Below are 21,804 nucleotides of genomic sequence, written 5' to 3' on the forward strand. Positions count from 1 at the left end.
GCGACAACGGTAAAATGACAGGAGATTCCAAAGACCAGCGTGAAATGGCGTGAAATTCCAATGACCAGGGTGAAATGACATGGGTTTTCAACGAGTGAGGTGACACAATATGAATCTCAAATGGATGAGGTGTACTGACATGATGCTCCAGTGACAGGGAATATAACATGAGTTTATAATGACTGATATGTCCACACATGAATTGCAGTGACACTTATGTACTGACATGAGCTTCCGATGACAGGTGTGCTGACATGAGTTTCCAATGCCATAATGCTACTAGAGTACTGACAGGAGTTTTCAGTGACAAATGCAGTGACATGAATATTCAATGACTGGGTTATTGATACGAATTTCAATGAAAGAGGTGCAATGACATGAGTTTCTAATGGTGGACGTGTTGGATTAGGTCTGGTATGGTTAAATTAGATGTAATGAAGTAAGCTTCCCATGTAAAAGATCCATTGAGAGGAATTTCTATCATAGACTGATGACGGTGACGTGGTGGGTGAGGTCGGTAAGGGTGGGTTATGTTAGGTTGGGTTAGGTTAGATGAGGTTAGGTTCTGAAGCCAGTTTGCAATAACAGAGGTGGCCTGCGATGAGCTCGGTCTTCAAACTGGTGAATGGGACGTGGTGGGTGTGTTAGGCTAGGCCAGGTTAGATAAGGTTAGGTTCTGAAGCCAGTTTGCAGTAACAGAGGTGGACTAAGAATCGTTTGGCCTTCAGAGTGATGACGGCGACGTGATGGATGGCCGCCCTGATCATAACGACTGTCTACACGGAGAACCTGGTTGCTTACATCACCGTGCCTCCACTCCCGCAAAGACTCACCTCGCTGGCCCAGGTCGATCAGTCAGGCTTTGTGTAAGTCACCTCTCTCTCTCTCTCTACCTACCTACCTACCTACTTACCTACCTATCTACCAACCCACCTACCTGCAAACGATAATATTTAACTTTGGTAGAAATCGACCAGCCATTCTACCTCTATTTTGTACAACTCTGGAGACACACTGTTGTCCGTGTTTTAGTATATTCTTGGTACCTCTTGACTCAGCCCCTGCTCTACACATAATATATTAGGTCTCTGATGTCTTATGTCTCCCCTTCACAGGCTCACATCCAGTCTACCACACGCCACACCATCTTGCAGACCAAACAGAACAGTGCCCTATGCATCACCACTGGCTGCTCACTTTTTGAAACTAAAGTCCTCCCTGCTAAAGCCTAACTTGATATATAGCATCACATTATAGCGTTAGTATCTAGTTAAAACTTAGTATTCAAGATGGAGAGATGGCAATTTTAGGTTAAGTTAGAATAAAAACCGTATAGTTAACTGTCCTAAGGTTCATAGGAAATTGTCTAAATAATTAACTAACGCAAGACTTGATCGTAGTGAAGGAATTTACTTAGTCACGAAGACGACGTTTTTTAACTGATTGTTCTTGCTATTTCCTCAAGATATTGTTAAACTCTGCAAAGCTCTCTTGAGAGATTTTAGAAGACGGCGTCCATCCTGTATCACTCCTGTTGCTGGTAGACTATTATATTGTGCTTAGGTGCGCCACACAGCAGGCAAAGGGTTGATGAATGTTAGACGAAGTGGGCAAAGGGTTAATGAAGGCTAAACAAAGTAGTCAAAGGGTTGATGAAGGCTAAACAAAGTAGGCAAAGGGTTAATGACGACTAAATTGAACACCGTCAGTCCGAAAAATCTCTGCTAAATTGAGTAAAGTCATCTGGGTGTAGCATAAGTTAAAAAAAAAGAAGACGTCATTGTAGTGAAGAGGTTAAGTGTGTCGAGTTGAACGGAGGAAACACTGACAGACGTATTTCTTAATAATTTCCCCAGAGGATTACAATATATTCACCTTAAGGAAGGCTTCTTGTACTGGAATACCAAGCTTCATATCAGTGTAGCTACAGCCATGAGCAAAAGTCCCCGGTACTTCTCTGACGGCTGAGGCAGAGAAAGTAGTTACATGAACTATATTTATGTGATGGCAATATGAACCACGTAACAAATGAGTGTGAAAAGGAAGAATAATCTGCATCATCTGAGGAGGAATGAGAGTTATGAAAGGGAGAATACGGTACTGGCAATCATACAGAACTTTTGCTCGTCATTACTGCTACAGATACACACAAGGACAGCTGTTGTCAGAGTTTTCTGTCATAAATTCTTAAATGCATGATGCTTACAGCGTTCGGATGCTTGTAATGAGAGTGAACAGTACAGCGTGTCTTGTTAAAATGATATTAATCCCAAAAGGACCAATTTTAGACAATGCGCCATAAGTTCCCCAGTCACCAGCATCAGTTAACAAGTCTACATAAGGAGTGGCCACAGACAGATCACCTCCACGTCACTGTGTCCTCTGCCATCTGTCTACCCCCACTCGCATATATCGCTCCACCCCATCCCTCCACCTCATCCTCGGTCCCATCGCCCTCCCCCACCCCATCCCTCCACCTCATCCCTCCACCCCATCCCTCCACCCCATCCCTCCACCTCATCCCTCCACCTCATCCTCGGTCTTCCCATCGCCCTCCCCCCTCCCATCCCTCCACCTCATCCTCGGTCTTTCCATCGCCCTCCCCCACCCCATCCCTCCACCCCATCCCTCCACCTCATCCTCGGTCTTCCCATCGCCCTCCCCCACCCCATCCCTCCACCTCATCCTCGGTCTTCCCATCGCCCTCCCCCACCCCATCCCTCCACCTCATCCTCGGTCTTCCCATCGCCCTCCCCCACCCCATCCCTCCACCTCATCCTCGGTCTTCCCATCGCCCTCCCCCACCCCATCCCTCCACCCCATCCTCTCTTCCCATCGTCTTCCCATCGCCTTCCGCCACCCCATCCCTCCACCCCATCCTCGGTCTTCCCATCGCCCTCCCCCACCCCATCCCTCCACCCCATCCATCTCATCCTCGGTCGTCCCATCGCCCTCTCCCACCCCATCCCTCCACCTCATCCTCGGTCTTCCCATCGCCCTCCCCCACCCCATCCCTCCACCTCATCCTCGGTCTTCCCATCGCCCTCCTCCCCCGTCCATCTCCACCTCACTCACAAACACTCTTCTAGTCATTTATTTATGATTATAGTTTACTTATTTTTTTCTCATTCAAAGTTGACTCTCGTTTCCTTATGAGTGACGATACACACACACACACACACACACACACACACACACACACACACACACACACACACACACAATCATACAGACAAATTAAGATTAGGAAAGTTATTTATATGTCCCAAGTTGCGCCTAGTAACTACTACAGTTTGAGACGCCAGACCTTGTTGTATTTGCATTAGGTGTGTGTGTGTGTGTGTGTGTGTGTGTGTGTGTGTGTGTGTGTGTGTGTGTGTGTGTGTGTGTGTGTGTACAAGAACACTATTGGACTCTACTATCAACACACCGAGTATGACGCACGACACAGACTGACAAACAGACGATCAACTCTGACAACTACCCGGATTGACGTCAACAGAGAATCGGATCTGACATCTAGTAAAAATAATAAACAAAATAATAATAATAATATTAATAATGCATGATACTGTAGTGGTGATATCGTCCTTTCAGCCCCAGCCTGATGGAGTACGGTAACATGCTGCACGGCCACATGAACACTTCGGTGGATGCCAACGTGAGGTCGCTGGGGTATACAATGCAGCTTATCCAAGGACTAGACTACGGCTACGCTTTTGAACTGGTAAGAAGCAAGCAGGTGGTGTAGTAGTAGTAGTAGAAGTAGAGAGAGAGAGAGAGAGAGAGAGAGAGGTACTTTTCTTTCACAGTAACTATACGTCAACGGACTGAAGATGTTAATATTAAGCTATGACTGAATTTATCTCGATTATCTGAAGCCCGGGTGGTCCAGTGGTTTACGGCGCTCCGACGGAATGTACAGTCACGGTCAGGAATATCGCTCCACTTTTAAGACGAACAGCTATGAAACCCTTACACATTATCCTGAAAAATTTGCTGGTTTCTCAAGAGCGCATCACTGGGTTTCAAAAGTTATCGTTCACTCTCTCGTTGTTTATCGTCATGAAGTGGAATGGTTTTTATTGTTCACTTAATGCCACTCAGGGACGAACAACTGGTCACTCTTACCTTAAAAGTAGTAGTAGTAGTAGTAGTAATAGTAGTAGTAGTAGTAGTAGTAGTAGTAACAGTAGTAGTAGTAGTAGTAGTAGTAGTAGTTGTTGTTGTTGTTGTAGTCTAACCCAGGGCCCCTATTCTCCTGACGGCAATAAGAATGAAATATATATTATTTTACAGTAAAGACAACATGCATCCTACCTCATCCCATCATTAGGTGGACTCCTGTGATGATGATGATGATGATGATGATGAATAATGATAATAATAATGATGATGAATGATGATGGATGAACAAAAAATGATGGATGAATGATTAATTATGATGATGATGATGATGATGATGATGGATGGATGGATGAATGAATGATTAATGAATGATAATGAAAAATATAATAACTACAGTTGTTTTACCTTCACTTGGCCCAGATTTGAGTCATTTTGCAGCTTTTTTTCACGTAGCTCTGTGGTAGAAAAAGACAATGCAGCGCCTCTACATCCTCTCCATAGCACTGCATCATGACTACACTTTGATGCTAGTCACGAGGAAGTGCTATGGAAAGAATGCAGAGCCATAGTACTGTCTTTTCCTGCCAGTCAGCTACATGAAATAAGCTGCAAAAGGACGAAAACCTGGGCCAAGTTAGGGTGAAAGGGGTATAGAATCATACTGTAATCTTAATCTACTGCCACAATTCACCATTCAAGATGGAGGCATGGCAATTTTAGACTAAGTTTGGGTAAAAAAACTGTTTAAAAAAATAGCACAGTGTTTGGGTGTTTTCCTTGTTTGTATGTCACGAAGAACCAACCTCTTCAACCCGATGATTTATTAACTACATTCCTACATGCCCTGGACGATCTGACTCAATTTTGAAGACATCTAGTTGTGCAGAGGTCAAACTAAGGCTATATCCCACCCAATCCAGGTCGATATATCCAACACATCCAGGTCGATATATCCAACACATCCAGGTCGATATATCCAACACATCCAGGTTGATATATCCAACACATCCAGGTCGATACATCCAACACATCCAGGTCGATATATCCAACACATCCAGGTCGATATATCCAACACATCCAGGTCGATACATCCAACACATCCAGGTCGATATATCCAACACATCCACGTCGATATATCCAACACATCCAGGTCGATATATCCAACACATCCAGGTCGATATATCCAACACATCCAGGTCGATATATCCAACACATCCAGGTCGATATATCCAACACATCCAGGTCGATATATCCAACACATCCAGGTCGATATATCCAACACATCCAGGTCGATATATCCAACACATAAATAAATAAATAAATAAAAATACAAGGCCATTGAACTCCACCCTGACAAAGATCTCCAAGTTGGTGCAGTCAGATTGGAGGGTTGATCTGAGTAGTAACCAAGGAGACTCAGCCCTACCTCATAACTAAGTCTCATCAAATTTCATGCAACCAAGACATAAGCTCATATTCTTGGCAGTTAAAGAAACTCCCTAACACCTCTTCCTTACCGATTTGTTTTTGGATACTGCTAGCTGATACTGTTTTGTAAGTTATTTATGCAAAGTATGGTGGTATTAGAGTGATTTAAGTAACACAGAATATGACAGCAAGGAGAAATAAGCAAAATAATTCGCTTAGGAAGAGGAGTTTGGGAGCTTCTTTAACCGACGGGAGTACAGGCATTGGTATTTGAGTTACGGCATTGCTCAGTTCCGTCAGATGAAAACAAACCCACCATAGCTCATACTCTATAGTCGGGTACAGACACTGGCGTAGTATTTCATTTCTCATACTTTTCAATGTCCCTCCACTGGCGATGTTCGTGGACAGAGGAGTGCCTGGCATGTCTCTACGGCCAGGCATCAGTCATGTTCAGCTGGCGGCCCGCGGCACAAAGCCAGCCCGCGAGTCGTCTTTGTTTGGCCCTTTGACCGACGCACAAGAAGGAAAATAAACAAATAAAGATGCATAAAACAGAAAGGTTTGCGTTTTTCTTTTTATGTATGTAGCGGAAAATGTAAACGTAAATTAGAGAATATATGAATTTCTCTTTTCTTTCTGCATACAGGTGTTTAGACAGAGGGAAAAAATACAGGTGAAATAATGTATGGCCCTTATGTTAATACGAGTTTCATACGTTGGCCCTACGTCTAGAGCAGTTGAGTAGCCCTGCCATACGATTCTCTTTGATACAGCGTCAGGGAGGACTGTGACGCTTGACTCATGTGAAGTAGACGCAGTGGAGTATAGGAGGTGAAATTTCGTCCCTGAATGTACAGCCGTGAGCAATGAAAGGTGCTGACGTGATGTGGTAGTAATATGAAACACACAACAAATGAGTATGAGAGGCAAGCGTACTTTCTGTCGCTTTGAGAGGAACGAGACATTTGGAAGGACGGGTACATTGCTGGCAAAGGACTTTCTGTTACCTTTTGTAGATGGATATACATATTTAACAGGTATCTCAAGGCACGCACGTCTTCATGGAGGGAACCGAGTACCTCCGCTACAAGGCCATCTTATATCGAGTGGAGAACTACTACTACTTGCCTGAAGAGTTGTTCCCATCCTACGTGGGCTGGGTCTACCCCAAACACACACCGTGGAAGCATAAGTTTGATTTCTTCATCCAGAGTTACGTGGAATCTGGCCTCCCTATGTACTGGAGGAATGTGAGTGAGTGGTCTTGTGTCTACTGGAACTGGCATCCTATTTGTATGTGTAAATAATGGCTGGGGTGGTGGTGGTGATAATTACACTTCTGAAGAAAGTGGAATCACACACACACACACACACACACACACACACACACACACACACACACACACACACACACACACACACACACACACACACACACACACACACACACACACACACACACACACACAGCTAATAGATGTTTATATAGACAGATTTACACATCGACAGATAGAGATAGACACATAGACAGGCAGACAGAGATACATAACAAAGCTATGCTAAACAACTGTCTCTTCCTGTATGGCGTGTAGAAAGTGACGGTGGATCTGAGGTACAAGTACAACGTGTCAGTAAGCATGCTGGAAAGACGACGCCTAAAGCCACATGGAATTCCGGATCTACAGGTAAGTTATCGATGACCAGATTCACTGCTGTGCGTCTACTCTTGGCTGACAATGATCCAAAACTCCTTCAGGCTCAGTTGACGGTCAAGTGTAGCCCCACTTTTCAATAGGAGGGTATAATGTTCACCAATCCCAGCATCAGAATAAAGACACCTATGTTCATCCTTTGGCTAAAAATTTCACCTGGATCATAGCAGACAGACGTTAATATAGTGCTATTGCCCAGGGAGCTTTCGTGGTTTATGTATTTGGAGTGGCCTCAGCGGTGGTGGCGATGGCTGGAGAGGCCGTTATGTCACGTTGGACGTAGGCCCTCCCTCTCCACCGCATTGCCTCTGGCAGCCGACCTCGTCCGATTTATGTTTTCGTCCTACCTATCGCCCTCAGTCTCCATCACAGTTCTCTGCCACATCGCTTCTGCCTGCCGACCTCGCTCATCTAGATTCAAGAGTATGCTTTCCTCCTACTCGTACCTGTCGCCCTCAGTCTGTACCAGTCCTTCGTCACCTCACTTCTGCTTCTCATCCCTATTTTACTTGTTGTCATCATTCAATCTAACGCTCTAGCTCATTGGTTATCTGATTGCCATTAATAATAATAATAATAATAATAATAATAAACTTATTGTACTTCTCCGTATATATAAACTTCCTATTAAATGTAAAATTCACCGAGATACTCTGGGTTATTCGGTGCTCCTGTCTCTATATTACGATTATTTCTGTTGTATATTCAAAATGGACGGTGGGTATTAGAGCAGAGGTAGTCCTATTATGTATTTAATATGGAAGGTGGGTATTAGTGGTGCCGATGCAGCCCTATTATGTATTCAGTATGGACGGTGGGTATTAGTACCGAAAATGCCCTATTGGGAATTCAGTATGGATGGTGGGTTTTAGTGCCGAAAGAGAGATAATGAAGGTTTAAGATATGTACCTATGTAGACAATTGAGCCTTAGGATTTGGAAGAAACGCTCAAAACACATTACAATTTTCAGCCATGATATGTAATAAATGTATCGAAAAAAGATGATTGTTATTGCCCTTGCTAATACATGGAATAGCTGAAAACAACAAGGCGAAATATTTTACTGTGTGTGTGTGTGTGTGTGTGTGTGTGTGTGTGTGTGTGTGTGTGTGTGTGTGTGTGTGTGTGTGTGTGTGTGTGTGTGTGTGTGTGTGTGTGTGTGTGTGTTTGTTTGTTTGTTTGTTTTAACAGCATAGCTCAAACATATTTAATCTAATGTTAAGAAAACTTGGTGGGAAACGTGAGGATCATCTAAGGTGCAAATGAATAGTTTTTTAGAGTAACAAGTTTGATCTGATTTAGTCCAAACTTGGTGGAGTGACTGAGGGCAAGGCAAGAACACAGGAATTCTATCTGAGAACAATCAGTCAAAGGACAAGATCACAGGGCAAGATAAAAGTTCGACCCGTGTAAGTCTGTTTATGAACAAAACAGTTAAAGAGTTTGGATCAATTTTAGACCAAACTTTGGGGAAGGGTTGAGGGTCAGCCAAGGAGATGACTTACTGCTTTTGCGAACCGTAAGCAAAAGGTCAAGTCAGATGGTTATATCAACATACAGTAGTCTTTATCCCACTGAGATCAACTTAGTGGGATGATTTAGTGCTCTGCATGTATGAAGGCAAATGACTCTGAGAACAAGTAGGCAATATTCACTGTCTGAGTACGGTCCAATGTTCTGCTATATAACCCAATTCTGATTCGATATGGACCAAACGTAGCGAAAGGACTGAGGGTCAACCAAGGATTATGACAGTATTTTTGAATAAAAAAAAAAAGTAAGTCAAAGATCAAGGTCACACACAAAGGTAATGGGTCAAACGAAAATAAAGTAATTCGACTTTGAGAAATAATTAGACAAAGATGAAGGTCATAAGGCAGGATCAAACACTTGGCTCGTAGATCAACTGTAAGGCGCGTGTGCTGCATTGAGCGTTCCTTCTTGTATATATTATTATTATCATTATTATTATTATTGGAAGGACACAAGTCAAGAGTGAGAGCAGTGGAAATGAGTTATTTAAGAGGAGCCTGTGGAGTCACATGGAGAGACAGGCTGACGAATGAGGATATAAAGAAGCGTTGTGGTGTGGATGTGGATGTGATAGGAAGCGTTATGAGGAACACACTGAGGTGGTTTGGCCATGTGGAGAGGATGGAGGGTGAAAGACTGACGAAGAGAGTGTATGTGAGTGAGGTGGAGCGGGGAAGAGGGAGAGGGAGGCCGAGGATGAGATGGAGGGATGAGGTGGAGAGGTATATGAGAGAGGGGGGTGTGAGTTGTAAGCAGTGCAGTGAAATGGCGTGGGACAGGGCGACTTGGAGGCGATTTGTTTGTGGCCACCCCAATCGGGATTGAGGCGTCTGGCAATAGATAGATAGATAGATTATTATTATTATTATTATTGTTGTTGTTGTTGTTGTTGTTAATATTATTATTATTATCATCATCATTATTATTTACACCGTTCAGAACAAGTTCCAGCACTATAAAATGATGTCTCAGAACGTCAAGCATGAATGGAATAAATACGACAAAGATAAACTGGCAAGACAGTGAGGCAGAAGAGCAATGCTACAGAGACAAGCGGGCCCCACTGTGCTGCTGGCAGTGTACCATAAGTACCCAGTGCAATATACCGGTGGCAACCACTAGGCATTTCTTGTGTGTCTGTCCACTTTGACCAATCGCCTCTTACAATGTCACTTAAGTAAATCTTGCTGGCCAGGAGCACTGGCATCAGTCTAATAGTTTCCTGTAGTCCAGGACTCCATTTACAGCACTGGACGGTACACATATACCCAGATCACTGGGTGAAGTGGAGCCTCTGATGCCCCTGTTAACAGATTGAAGTCACAAATGTGGCATCCACCCAGGAAACAAACCTCCAAACTTTCCTCCTGTGCTTCGCTACAGCGAGACATTGTCGACCTCAAGGGAACATCGGCTCACTGCATGGGACGGCCCTGCAGGAGCGGATGCTTGCCTGTGGTTGACGGGCCTGCTCTGTCTGACAGACTGGGGTTGTATCAACAACAACAACTGTGACTAATCTCTTATTCTTTGTTCATTAATTAATTTATTTTTTAATTGATGAAAGCCCCAACATTTTGACTGTTATAGTAGCCGCAGCGAGAAATGAACGCTGTGGTGGGGCAGCCGGGATGACCGGGGATTCCCCCACTGTAGCCATATCCACATGTCACCGACCATCGGCCACCGCTGCAGCCCCGCTCCATGATCCTTACCCTGTGTCTCTGGCTTTCTCTTTCTCTCTCGGTTTCTATATAAACTGGTGGATTTCCGAAACTAATTATGAAATTATTATGAATTTTGTTCCACACCACCTTTGAGGTAAAAATCAAGGAGAGTTTTCTGTATAAAGGTTTCCCCCCCCTCCTAAATGTGGCATATGAGCGGGGGAGTGCGGCCTTGCCGATACCTCCGCCTGACCTATAATTATACACTCGCCAGAACTGACCTGCCCTCAGACAAGGGGGGGGAAACCTTTATACAGAAAACTCTCCTTGATTTTTACCTCAGTGGTGGTGTGGAACAAAAGTCATAATAATTTCATAATTAGTTTCGGAAATACACCAGTTTATATAGAAACCGAGAGAGAAAGAGAAAGCCAGAGACACAGGGTAAGGATCATGGAGCGGGGCTGCAGCGGTGGCCGATGGTCGGTGACATCCTACCTCTATGGTCGGTGACATGTGGATATGGCTACAGTGGGGGAATCCCAGGTCATCCCGGCTGCCCCACCACAGCGTTCATTTCTCGCTGCGGCTACTATAGGGTTAGATGCAGCATGTGTAATGTTTGACGAGCTACCTGGACAAACAACAGCAATCACTGATCACACATTCCCGCGGCATACGTGAACCGTTCAGACAAAATAATAACGGAATGATAGTATTTTGAGGGTAAAAAAATGTGAACAGACAAACTCTCGCATCTGTTTTCCTCATCATTACAAAGACGCCACATGACTGACAGTGAATGATGCCGTGAAGACCACACCAGCCGGTACTGTTTCACTGCCCCTTGCCGAGTCACTGTTAGGTAAGAAAAATTAAGACACTCATGCTTACTGACTGCCCTCTCGACCTGCACAGCAGATGATCGGGTATTTCAGGATTGCGAGAATTCACCTCTCCTCGAGTAGCACAATGTGTACCTGCCACCTTATCACCTTATCTGTTTTGGAGCATATCCCTCTCCACTGCTGATAAACAATGTCGTGGGGTTCAGCAGTCTTTTTCCTTATTTCATTAAGATTACCTGTAGCATTAAACCACTCATACAATTATCCCTCATGTTTAGAATGTTACAAAAAAAAAAAAAAATCAAGGCTCATCATCATTATCTTCATCAACATCCTCTTTATCATCATTATCATCATCATCTTCTTCATCATCATCATCTTCATTACCTTCATCATCTTCACCATCACAACCATCATCATCATTGTCTAGCATCACCACGACCACCACCATCATCATCATCATCATTTTGTTTTTGGCAGCTTAAGGTAAGCAACCAGTTCTAATCACCCTCATACCTATCAGTCTAACCAACAAATAGCTTTCTAGTCTGAATTCCAAACACCACAACAGGTAAAGCAAACTAAACAGTGAAATGGTAAGAGCGAGGGGAGAATCGGTCTTATAAAAATGAGGGTGAAATATCCCGACTTGCAAGCTACCATTAACTGAAAATACCCAATGCCTTCGTCTATTACACTTTTGCAGACTGCCATGCGAGGGAAGAGGCTTAATGATGGGGATAATAGTAGGTAAAAACGAAACGCTATACATGAGCCATTCTATCATAATGGTAATAAATTAAAGTGGCGCTAGATAATGATATAAAGGCAAATGCTGCGTTGATGATATGGGTGTGGGTGAGGGGCGAGGTGGGGGCTGGGATGGGGGAATTCCTGACGTCCTAAACTATTTCGTAAACTCACTGGCTTTCCTCTCACCCTCATATTCCTTCTCCATCAGTAAAACTAACAGAGAATAGCGACAATATGTTTGCCTACTCTGTTCCTGGTGTTGGTGTGGGACAAGATGGCGTCGGGGGAAGGAATGTATGATGAAGAGATCCAGGTGGTGGCGTCCATCCTAAACATTCGGTAAACACAGGTGTCGTACCTCTGTGCTTTGCCTTCATGTTCTTCCCCATAAATAAAACAAATACAACGACAAAATGTCGCCTATCCTGTTGCTGGGGCTGGTGTGGGGCAAGATGGCATCGGGGGAAGGGACGCAAGACGTGGAGGGTTAATTGGTGACGTCCCTCCTAACCCAGGGGGACGTTGACGTCCACTACCCGAGCGGGGACATCCTGACCGACGCCGGCTCGCCCTCCAGACGCTTCCTGTTTCCCACCTGGGAATCGTCGCTTGCCATATTCGGCGTCAAGGCCTCCAAGGACACCTTTCTGGCCCTGGCGCACCACAGACGCAGCGAGTACGTCATTCTGAGCATCCGGGACTCATCGCTCTAGAATGAGAGTCAGATAACGACCACGGGAATCGGAGACAACCGAAGCCTGGTGTCCCGGACTCCCATCAACCTCAATAAGAATTAGTACAACTGGTTCACCATCTTCAGGAAAGAGAACGCCCTAGCTCTGTACCAGGAGGGAAAGGTGGAGCCTGTGCTGGTCTACGAGTCATCCAACAAGACTCGAGCCCACAATTTTCGCCTGTTTACAAATTTCGCTGTCGCTTCTCGATCTCCGGCAAGCTGGGACTTCCTCTGTACACATTACGGAGGCGATATTAAGAGCCAGTGCGTTGAGGATAAGGCTGTTGATAACGAGTTGAAACAAATTGCTAGAGGAATGCTCAAAAGAGAGGAACTCTGGAAGCTCTACAAAAAACGGACTGCGAGCAAAAGTACCAAACGGTGGATCAAGTATGCGACCTCAGCCCTGCTGTCCGTTCGGCCTTACCGAGCCTTGCTCAGTTACTATGGGCGGGAGAATCCGGGTAACAAGGCCAAGAACGTCTTTACGGCCAAGGGCCAAGCCAAGGGCCAAGCCAGAGGCGAAACCAAGGTCAAAGCCAAGATACTTGGCTGAAAACTGTATGAAAATTCTATTTCTCGACGATTCTTCGTTTTTTTCCCCAATGATTCTCCAACATTTATTATTCTTTCTTTCCTGAAGGGTCTTTCTACATTTATTTGTTATCCTTGTCAATGATTCTCAAACAGATTTATGATTCTCTCATTCATTCTTGATGATTCTCTGTTTTTACTTTCCTTCTCAGCGAATCTCAAACACATACAGACTACGACTACTTGTCTTAACTTAGCGTTGTTGTTTGCACGAAGAACTGGTGACCAGCTTATATTCTCGGCGAACCTCCTTAAGACTGACTGACCATCTCTGGAACACAGGATTTAATTATTCTGAAGGATTTGTTAATATACTCCTTTTACTACAACATGGCCAAAAAAAAAAAAAAATGCCATCTCTCCATCTTGAATGCTGAGTTGTCACAAAAGATCAGCTCTGGAATGCGGTACTAGTCACGAAGAAGTGCTACGGAAAGGTTGTAGAGCTGCAGCACTGTCTTTTTCCTGGCACTGAGCTGCATTAAATGAGCTGCATAATGGACGAAAATCTGGGCCAAGTTAAGGTGAAAGAAGCATAGTTATAATAATCCCTTGTCAGAGACTGCTCACCCCACACAGATTATTAAGCTCTTTAAGGTTAGTGATAAAGGCTTGTGATAATGAACGAGGTAAGGGAGTGTGACAGTACAAAAGATAAAAGACAGAATTACACAGAAACAGACTCATAAACAACGAAGATTCTCGTCCTGATAACACCACTCAGGTGCTGCTCTCATTACGGTACTTGGAAAAACTGTATATCTTATCTCCTTTATCCCCTTTATCACCATCATCCAATCCTGCGTTGCCCCATGAGGAGCGTAGGAGCCCGGGGCTAGGCAGTTGGTCCTGACATTTAGATGAGAGTGACCAGCCTCACTCATCCCTGAGTGGCATTACGTGAGCAATAAACCCCAACCATCCCTTGGATATAAACCTTCACCGGCTCAATCCAACTGGAGCGCAATAATTACCCACTAAATTGCTTATATTTAAAACGCCATTTTATTTTACCAGCTCTCAAGAAAAATATTGTCATCTGAACTTGCTGGTTAAATATGTCATTGTTTTATATATCACTGCGTATTTGACGAACCTTAGTGGGGGTGCACCTGTAGCTGAGAGGAACAGTCAGTTGGCGTCAACAGTTATATAAGGTTTTGTGTGTGTGTGTGTGTGTGTGTGTGTGTGCGTGTGTGTGTGTGTTTTATATCTGCTCTGCTTTACATGTAAATGCATTTTGATACACACATTATATGAATAATTCTTAAATTTACGTATTTTTATACATTTTACGGTTATTTTGTATATGTGTCCGTCAAAACCTGTATATATATATATATATATATATATATATATATATATATATATATATATAAGGAGACCGGGGCTAGTTGCCACACATTTTACTTTTTCGGTGATGGAAGAAAAACTACGAGGATTTTTGGCTTTTCGTTGCTTTCATTGAAAAATACAAACATTCCTCTTACTTTTCATGAAATAAAAGCATGGTTTTCTTTCCAAACTAAAGCAGAGCATTCTTTAGAAAAAAAAAGTACTTAACTGTGCCAACCTGCCCCATATACGGGGTACGTTGGCACACACTATGGGGTACATTGGCACATCATATATAAACAGCAAACTCGACCCATGTAATTGTTAGTATAGATACAGAGTATCCCTGAAGTTAATTTCAAGATGATCCAGTTCCAACGTAACAAAAAAATATTTTCTTAGTATGGAAAGTGAGCAACTTTTTATTATAAAATAAATAAAAGCTCTGTCTTGTATATTGAGGTGAAAAATAATTATACTTCCAGATCATAATGGCATATAAGATACTTGCTTAATCTAAATCATCATCTGAATCACAGTTATGACATGTATAAAACAAATCATTATCGGTACAATCTTCGCTGGCCCACAAGCTGCACACACTACACTGCATCACACTTCTCGTGGCCTGCTGTTGGAAAAAGGCTCCATGCACACCAGACACAGCATGTCCTCTTTATCTGAGTTTTCCTCGTCAACATGAACTAGTTTTGATTTCTGTGATTGCTTTTTCATCTTCGTTTCTGAAAATATGTTTCTTTTGGCTTTATGTGTTTTTTGTTCCGATTCCTTTTCAAGCTATTTTTTACTGGTGTCCATGACGCTAAATAACAAGTGTATCAAGATAAATATATCACAAAAACAATATAAATCAAATGTAATCGGAAAATAGGAAGGAATAAATAAGCCAAGGTAATTCATATATAATATGGGGCAAGTTGGCACTGTGCCAATGTGCCCCATTTTCTTTGAGCCTACTTGCCCCATCCGTTCCATTATTCTTAACAAACCGTTTTCGTATACACTAAGAAATCTTGTATGATCTGTTTTCAAGGGTAAGCAGTCCTTAAACCCTAAGTAAAATTATGGCTAAAATGAATATCAGTCATCTATAACCAGACTCATGTTACAACAAACAATGTATAGACGTGAAAATTTACTTAGCAGCAGCAAAGTTGAACTTTTCCTTACTCCAGTCGTCATATCTATATATATATATATATATATATATATATATATATATATATCTATATATATATAGATATATATATATATATATATATTGCCAGACGCCTCAATCCCGTTCGGGGTGGCCACAAACAAATCGCCTCCACGTCGCCCTGTCCCCCGCCATTTCACTGCCCTGCTCCCAACACACACCCCCCTCTCTCATATACCGTACCTCTCCACCCCATCCCTCCATCTCATCCTCGGCCTCCCCCGCCCTCTTCCCCCCTCCAGCTCACTCACATACACTCTCTTTGTCATTCTTTCACCCTCCATTATATATATGTAGTAGCCGTGGCTCAGTGAGTTAGAGCGCTCCGCTCTGACCGAAGGGTCGGAGGATCGAATCCACCCAAGGGTCATTGGTAGACATTAGGAAGGGCATCCGGTCATAAAATGCTACACGCTCCAGTCCAATAGTCCTCTATCCAGGGGCAACGCCTTAGCCCTTCGGGGATACCAGGCGTAAAACCAATTATATATATATATGTATATATATATATATATATATATATATATATATATATATATATATATATACACATGTCCTAGCCACTTCCATCGTGAGAATCTAACATATTCATCGACCGGCTGCACTCCCGTTATTTCTCTAATGCTACTATTTGGTATCCTTTCCCACCACTTAACTCCTAATATTCTTCTAAGTGCTTTATTTTCAACACTCCTCAACACTCATATATATATATATATATCCCATTGGAGCCCGGTGTCCGGAATATTGGACAGAACTGGGATTTTTCAAGTCTTTATAAAGTAGGGATCCCCCGGGTAGGGACCTATGAGCTTCGCGACTATCAGCCGATAGGAGGAGGGCGGTACGCTTAGGACCAAGCCAGCGCCATGCCTCGCCAAGCACCCCGGGGATCCAATGGGATATATATATATATATATATATATATATATATATATATATATATATATATATATATATATATATATATATATATATATATATATTTTCTTCCTCATCTCTTCTTCCTCTTCTCTATCTCTCTTCTGATTTTATTTCTCTTCATCTTTTCGTTTTCCTTTTCCACTTCTTCCTTTCCATCTCCTCTTCCCTTTTCTCATCTTCCTCTCCTTCTTCTTCTTCTTCTCTCTCTCTCTCTCTCTCTCTCTCTCTCTCTCTCTCTCTCTCTCTAGTACATCAACATCAATGACTCTCCCATCCTGCCCCACTCAGTCACGTGATCAGGTAATTATCACATGAGCTACAAGGCCACTCGGCAGTACTTTAGTGCATGATTGCTCCTCCCCACTAACACTCACCGCCTCGCCACGCAGCCGTGAGTATGGTGTGTGTGTGTGTGTGTGTGTGTGTGTGTGTGTGTGTGTGTGTGTGTGTGTGTGTGTGTGTGTGTGTGTGTGTGTGTGTGTGTGTGTGTGTGTGTGTGTGTGTGTGTGTGTGTGTGTGTGTGTGTGTGTTTTATTCACCCAATCAGTATATTATTTCATACAGCAAACTAATACTTGTCATTGCAAACTGCAATAACCATGTGTTCTATAAGTATCAGATATAAATTAGGGACTTTTTCTTACCTTTCCTAGCACCTTTACCTTAGCGACTTATTCTGCGTCAATCAATCAATCAATCAGTTCCTGTGGCACCCTCGGGGATGCATAGGGCCTCGATGAACTCACACCACCACATCCTATCTTGTGCTAACTCCTCAAGATCTCCTCAACACTCATCTCCAGCTTCCCGTCTCATTGTCCTCACCCACGTCTCTTTTGGCCTTCCTCTACCTCTCCTACCAAGTGCCACCCACCCTGGTGTACCTCGTACTATTCCCTGTCTCCTATACACATGTCCTAGCCACTTCCATCGTGAGAATCTAACATATTCATCGACCGGCTGCACTCCCGTTATTTCTCTAATGCTACTATTTGGTATCCTTTCCCACCACTTAACTCCTAATATTCTTCTAAGTGCTTTATTTTCAAACACCAAGAATTTATTTTCCATAGTCACTGTGCTGTACCAAGACTCGTGTCCATAAATTAAGATACTCCTAACCATTACCTTATAAAGTTTGATTTTTGTATGCACAGAAAAATTGTTATTATTCCAAATATTTTTAAGCATTCCCATTGCCTGATTAGCCTTCTTAACCTTTCCTCGAATTCAAAGTTCAAAGAACCATCCTTGGCTAAATAAGTACCTAAATATTTAAACCTATCAACTTGCTTTACAACCATACCTCCAATTACACATTCCTGCGCATTTGCCATATTCATATTGATTATTTCAGTTTTTCCACAATTAATAACCAAACCCACCTTGCGACCTTCTCTCACCAAACAGTCCAACACTCTCTGCATCTCTTCTGGCCCATCACAAATCAAAACTATATCATCTGCATAATCTAAATCCAAAAGTTTCCTGTTCTCTCCCCAAAGTATACCTGCACCGGTTTCTGTTCCAACGCGTTTCATAATGTAATCAATGACCAATATAAATAGTAAAGGCGATAGAACACCACCTTGAATTACTCCGGACTTGACTTCAAACGAATCGCTCAGACAACCATCAACCATCACTTTACAAAATGTGTCCTCATGCATGTTCATAATGACCCTCACAAACTCCTCTGGTATTCCATAATGTCTCATGATCTTCCCCATAGTCTCTCTCGAAACTCTATCAAAAGCCTTTTCAAAATCAACAAAACAAAGACTTAACGATACTCTCATTTCATTAACTTGCTGCATCAAATGCCTAACTATAAAGATCTGATCATTGCAACCATGTCCCTTTCTAAAACCAGCCTGTTCATCCCTCAGAATACCCTCAACCACCGGCTCCAACCTATTTAACAACACTCTACTGAAAACTTTCAAAGCTATCGGTGACAAAGAGATTCCCCTCCAATTACCACATTCACTCAGGTCTCCCTTCTTCGGAACTTTAACAATTACACCATTCTTCCAAACTGATGGTAGTAACCCCGTCACTCATATCTTATTGAATAGCTTGGTCAAGATCATTATTAATCTATCCCCCTCCACTTTAAACATTTCCGGAAATAAACCATCCTCCCCTGGTGCCTTATTATTCTTTAACTGTTTTACTGCTTTCTCCACTTCTGCAAGCCTCAACTCTCCTGTTTCTATGTTTAAATCTTCCTGAGCAGACGGTATATCCTCTTCTGGTAGTGCATCTAAATAATTTCTTACAATTTAACTACCCACTATCAACATAATTGTTTATCTAATTGTATACGAGGATACTGTCTATCTATCTATTGCCAGACGCCTTAATCCCGTAAGGGGTGGCCACAAACAAATCGCCTCCATGTCACCCCGTACCGCGTCAGGATAAATCACAAAATAAGAGGTATTGCGAAGCCTTCTATGTCACTTACAAAACAGCCTATAAAAAAAAGGACAGTGCAACACAGGCTCTTTTTTGTTTATATGCAGAATTTCCCCCCCCCTCTCTCTCTCTCTCTTTCTCTCTACGAGTGTGTGTGTGTGTGTGTGTGTGTGTGTGTGTGTGTGTGAATCGAGAGGTACGGTAGGCCTCACAGACACCATCTGTTTCTTAGGGCATTAGGTCAGAGCAGAGTATGACGGGCTGGCAAGATTAACCTATATAGTTGTTATGTAACTACGACCAACCTTTGGGCAATAACTGACGGCAAGGTAAGAAGGACGTGATTACATGTGACCAATCAGTGTACGGGGCAGATCACAGGGCAAGGTGTGGCCCGTGTGAGGGTTCGGCAAATTTCAGACAGTTTTTATTCAGTTTTAGCCAACTTGGTGGATGGGTTGAGCGCCGGCCAAGGAGCAGACGTACTGCTTTTGAGAACAACAGATCAAAAGTCAGGGAAGAACAAAAGAACAAAGAGATACGGTTTTGAGAACAATCAGCCAGAAGTCAAGGTCACAGGAAAAGGTCAAAGCTCGAGCCACGTATCTGTAAGTGAATAAGTGAAAGAATTTTGATCTGACTTAGATCCCACTTGGTGGATGAGTTGAGGATCACCCTCGAGTGTGATCTAGTGTTCTTGAGGGAGACAGGTCAAAGGTCAAATTCCCACGACAAGATCAGCTTAAACAGATGCTGTCTGATATAAACTAAACTTTGTGGAAGGCTTCAGGTACAAACATAAAAAGGGAAAGAGAAATTCACTTTTGAGAGCAGTGGAAGGGTAAGCTAGCAGCGAAAGATTAAATTTCAAGATCACTGGAAGAAGTCAGTTCAAACATTACTGATCTTACCTGAAGGTAAGTTAGTGGAACTATTAAGAAGATAGACAAGAATGACGTTATCTGATATTAAGAGTCATTTGTCGACGGTCAGGGTCGCAGGCCAAAGGCAAATATTCCTGCAAATCAGTTGGTGGACGCCAGTGCTGAACTGTATTATTACTCTTATTATTATTATTATTATTATAATTATTATTGTGGTAGGTGGGGCGCTCACCATCCACTCACTCGATGTAGAGCTGCTCTCGGGTGTCTGCCCTTTCCTCTCCTCCATCATTCGTTCCTTCCATCCTCTTCTTTCTTTCCTTCAGTCTTTCCTCGTCCTTCTGCCTACAGGTGACTTTACACTCCCTCCTTTGTCTTTCTTTCCTTCATTCTTTCCTCTTCCTTCTGCCTGTGGATGACTACACTGAGTGACAAGCCAAATGGTTTCCCTTACACCAGGAAACCATTTACTATGCTGGGTGGTAACCATATAACCAAAGTTTGGCGCCTGGTGGTTTAGTGGGTAATTATTGTGCTCCAATCGGATTAAATCGGTGAAGGTTTATATCCAAGGGGTGGTTGGGGTTTACTGCTCACGTAATGCCACTCAAGGATGAGTGAGGCTGGTCACTCTCATCTTAAATGTCAGGACCAACTGCCTAGCCCCGGGCTCCTACGTTCCTCATGGAGCAACGTAGGAGTGGAAGATGGATAGATGGATGGATGGATGGATTATTATTATTATTGTTATTATTATTATTATTATTATTATTATTATTATTATTACTGCCGTCATCACCGTCATCATTATTATCTAATCTTGTGTTTCCCCATGAGAAGCGTAGGAACCCGGGGCTAGGAAAGTTGGTCCTAATATTTAAGATGAGAGTGACCAGCCTCACTCATCCCTGAGTGGCATTACATGAACAATAAACCCCAACCATCCCTTGGATATAAACCTGCAGCGATTGGAGCGCCTTAATTACCCACTAACCACCAGGCGCCATAATTTGGTTATATGGTTACCACTCAGCGTGGTAAATGGTTTCCTGGTGTACAGGAAACCATTTGGCTTGTCACTTAATATATATAGAGTCACCCGTAGACAGAGGGAAGAGGAAATAAAAAAAGGAAAGAAAGACAGAGGAAGGAAGGAAAGAAAAAAAGAAGAGAGGAAAGGGCAATCACCCGAGAGCAGTACTACAATGGGTGAGTGGATGGTGAGCGCCCCCACCTATTGTTGTTGTTGTTATGATTATAATAATAATAATCATTATTACGGTATTATTATTCCCCCCTCCTCCTCCTCCTCCTCCTCCTCCTCGTAGTGGTAGTAGTAGTAGGAGTAGTAGTAGTAGCTAGTAGTAGTGTTATTATCATACCTAACCTCATTAACGTAACCTAACCTAACCTCACCTAACCTCACTAACATAACCTAATCTAACCTGACCTACCCTAACCTAATCTAACCTCACCTAACCTCACTTACGCAACCTAACCTGACCTAACCTCACTAACAAGTTAATTTAACCTTACCTAAGCTAACCTGACCTAACCTCACAACCTAACCTAACCTCACCTATGCTAACCTGACCTAACCTGACTAACCACCTAACCT

General features: G+C 42.9%; 1 pseudogene; it reads left to right on the top strand.

Moving 5' to 3' along the window:
* Window positions 1-1,232, top strand: part of LOC145407818 (uncharacterized) — a 7,303-nt pseudogene extending 6,071 nt beyond the window's left edge.
* Window positions 1,233-21,804: the final 20,572 nt, after the last annotated feature.

This window comes from Coenobita brevimanus, chromosome 74 (genome assembly GCF_032717465.1).
Source record: "Coenobita brevimanus isolate Jiangsu-jjx chromosome 74, ASM3271746v2, whole genome shotgun sequence".
Classification (NCBI taxonomy): Eukaryota; Metazoa; Arthropoda; class Malacostraca; order Decapoda; family Coenobitidae; genus Coenobita; species Coenobita brevimanus.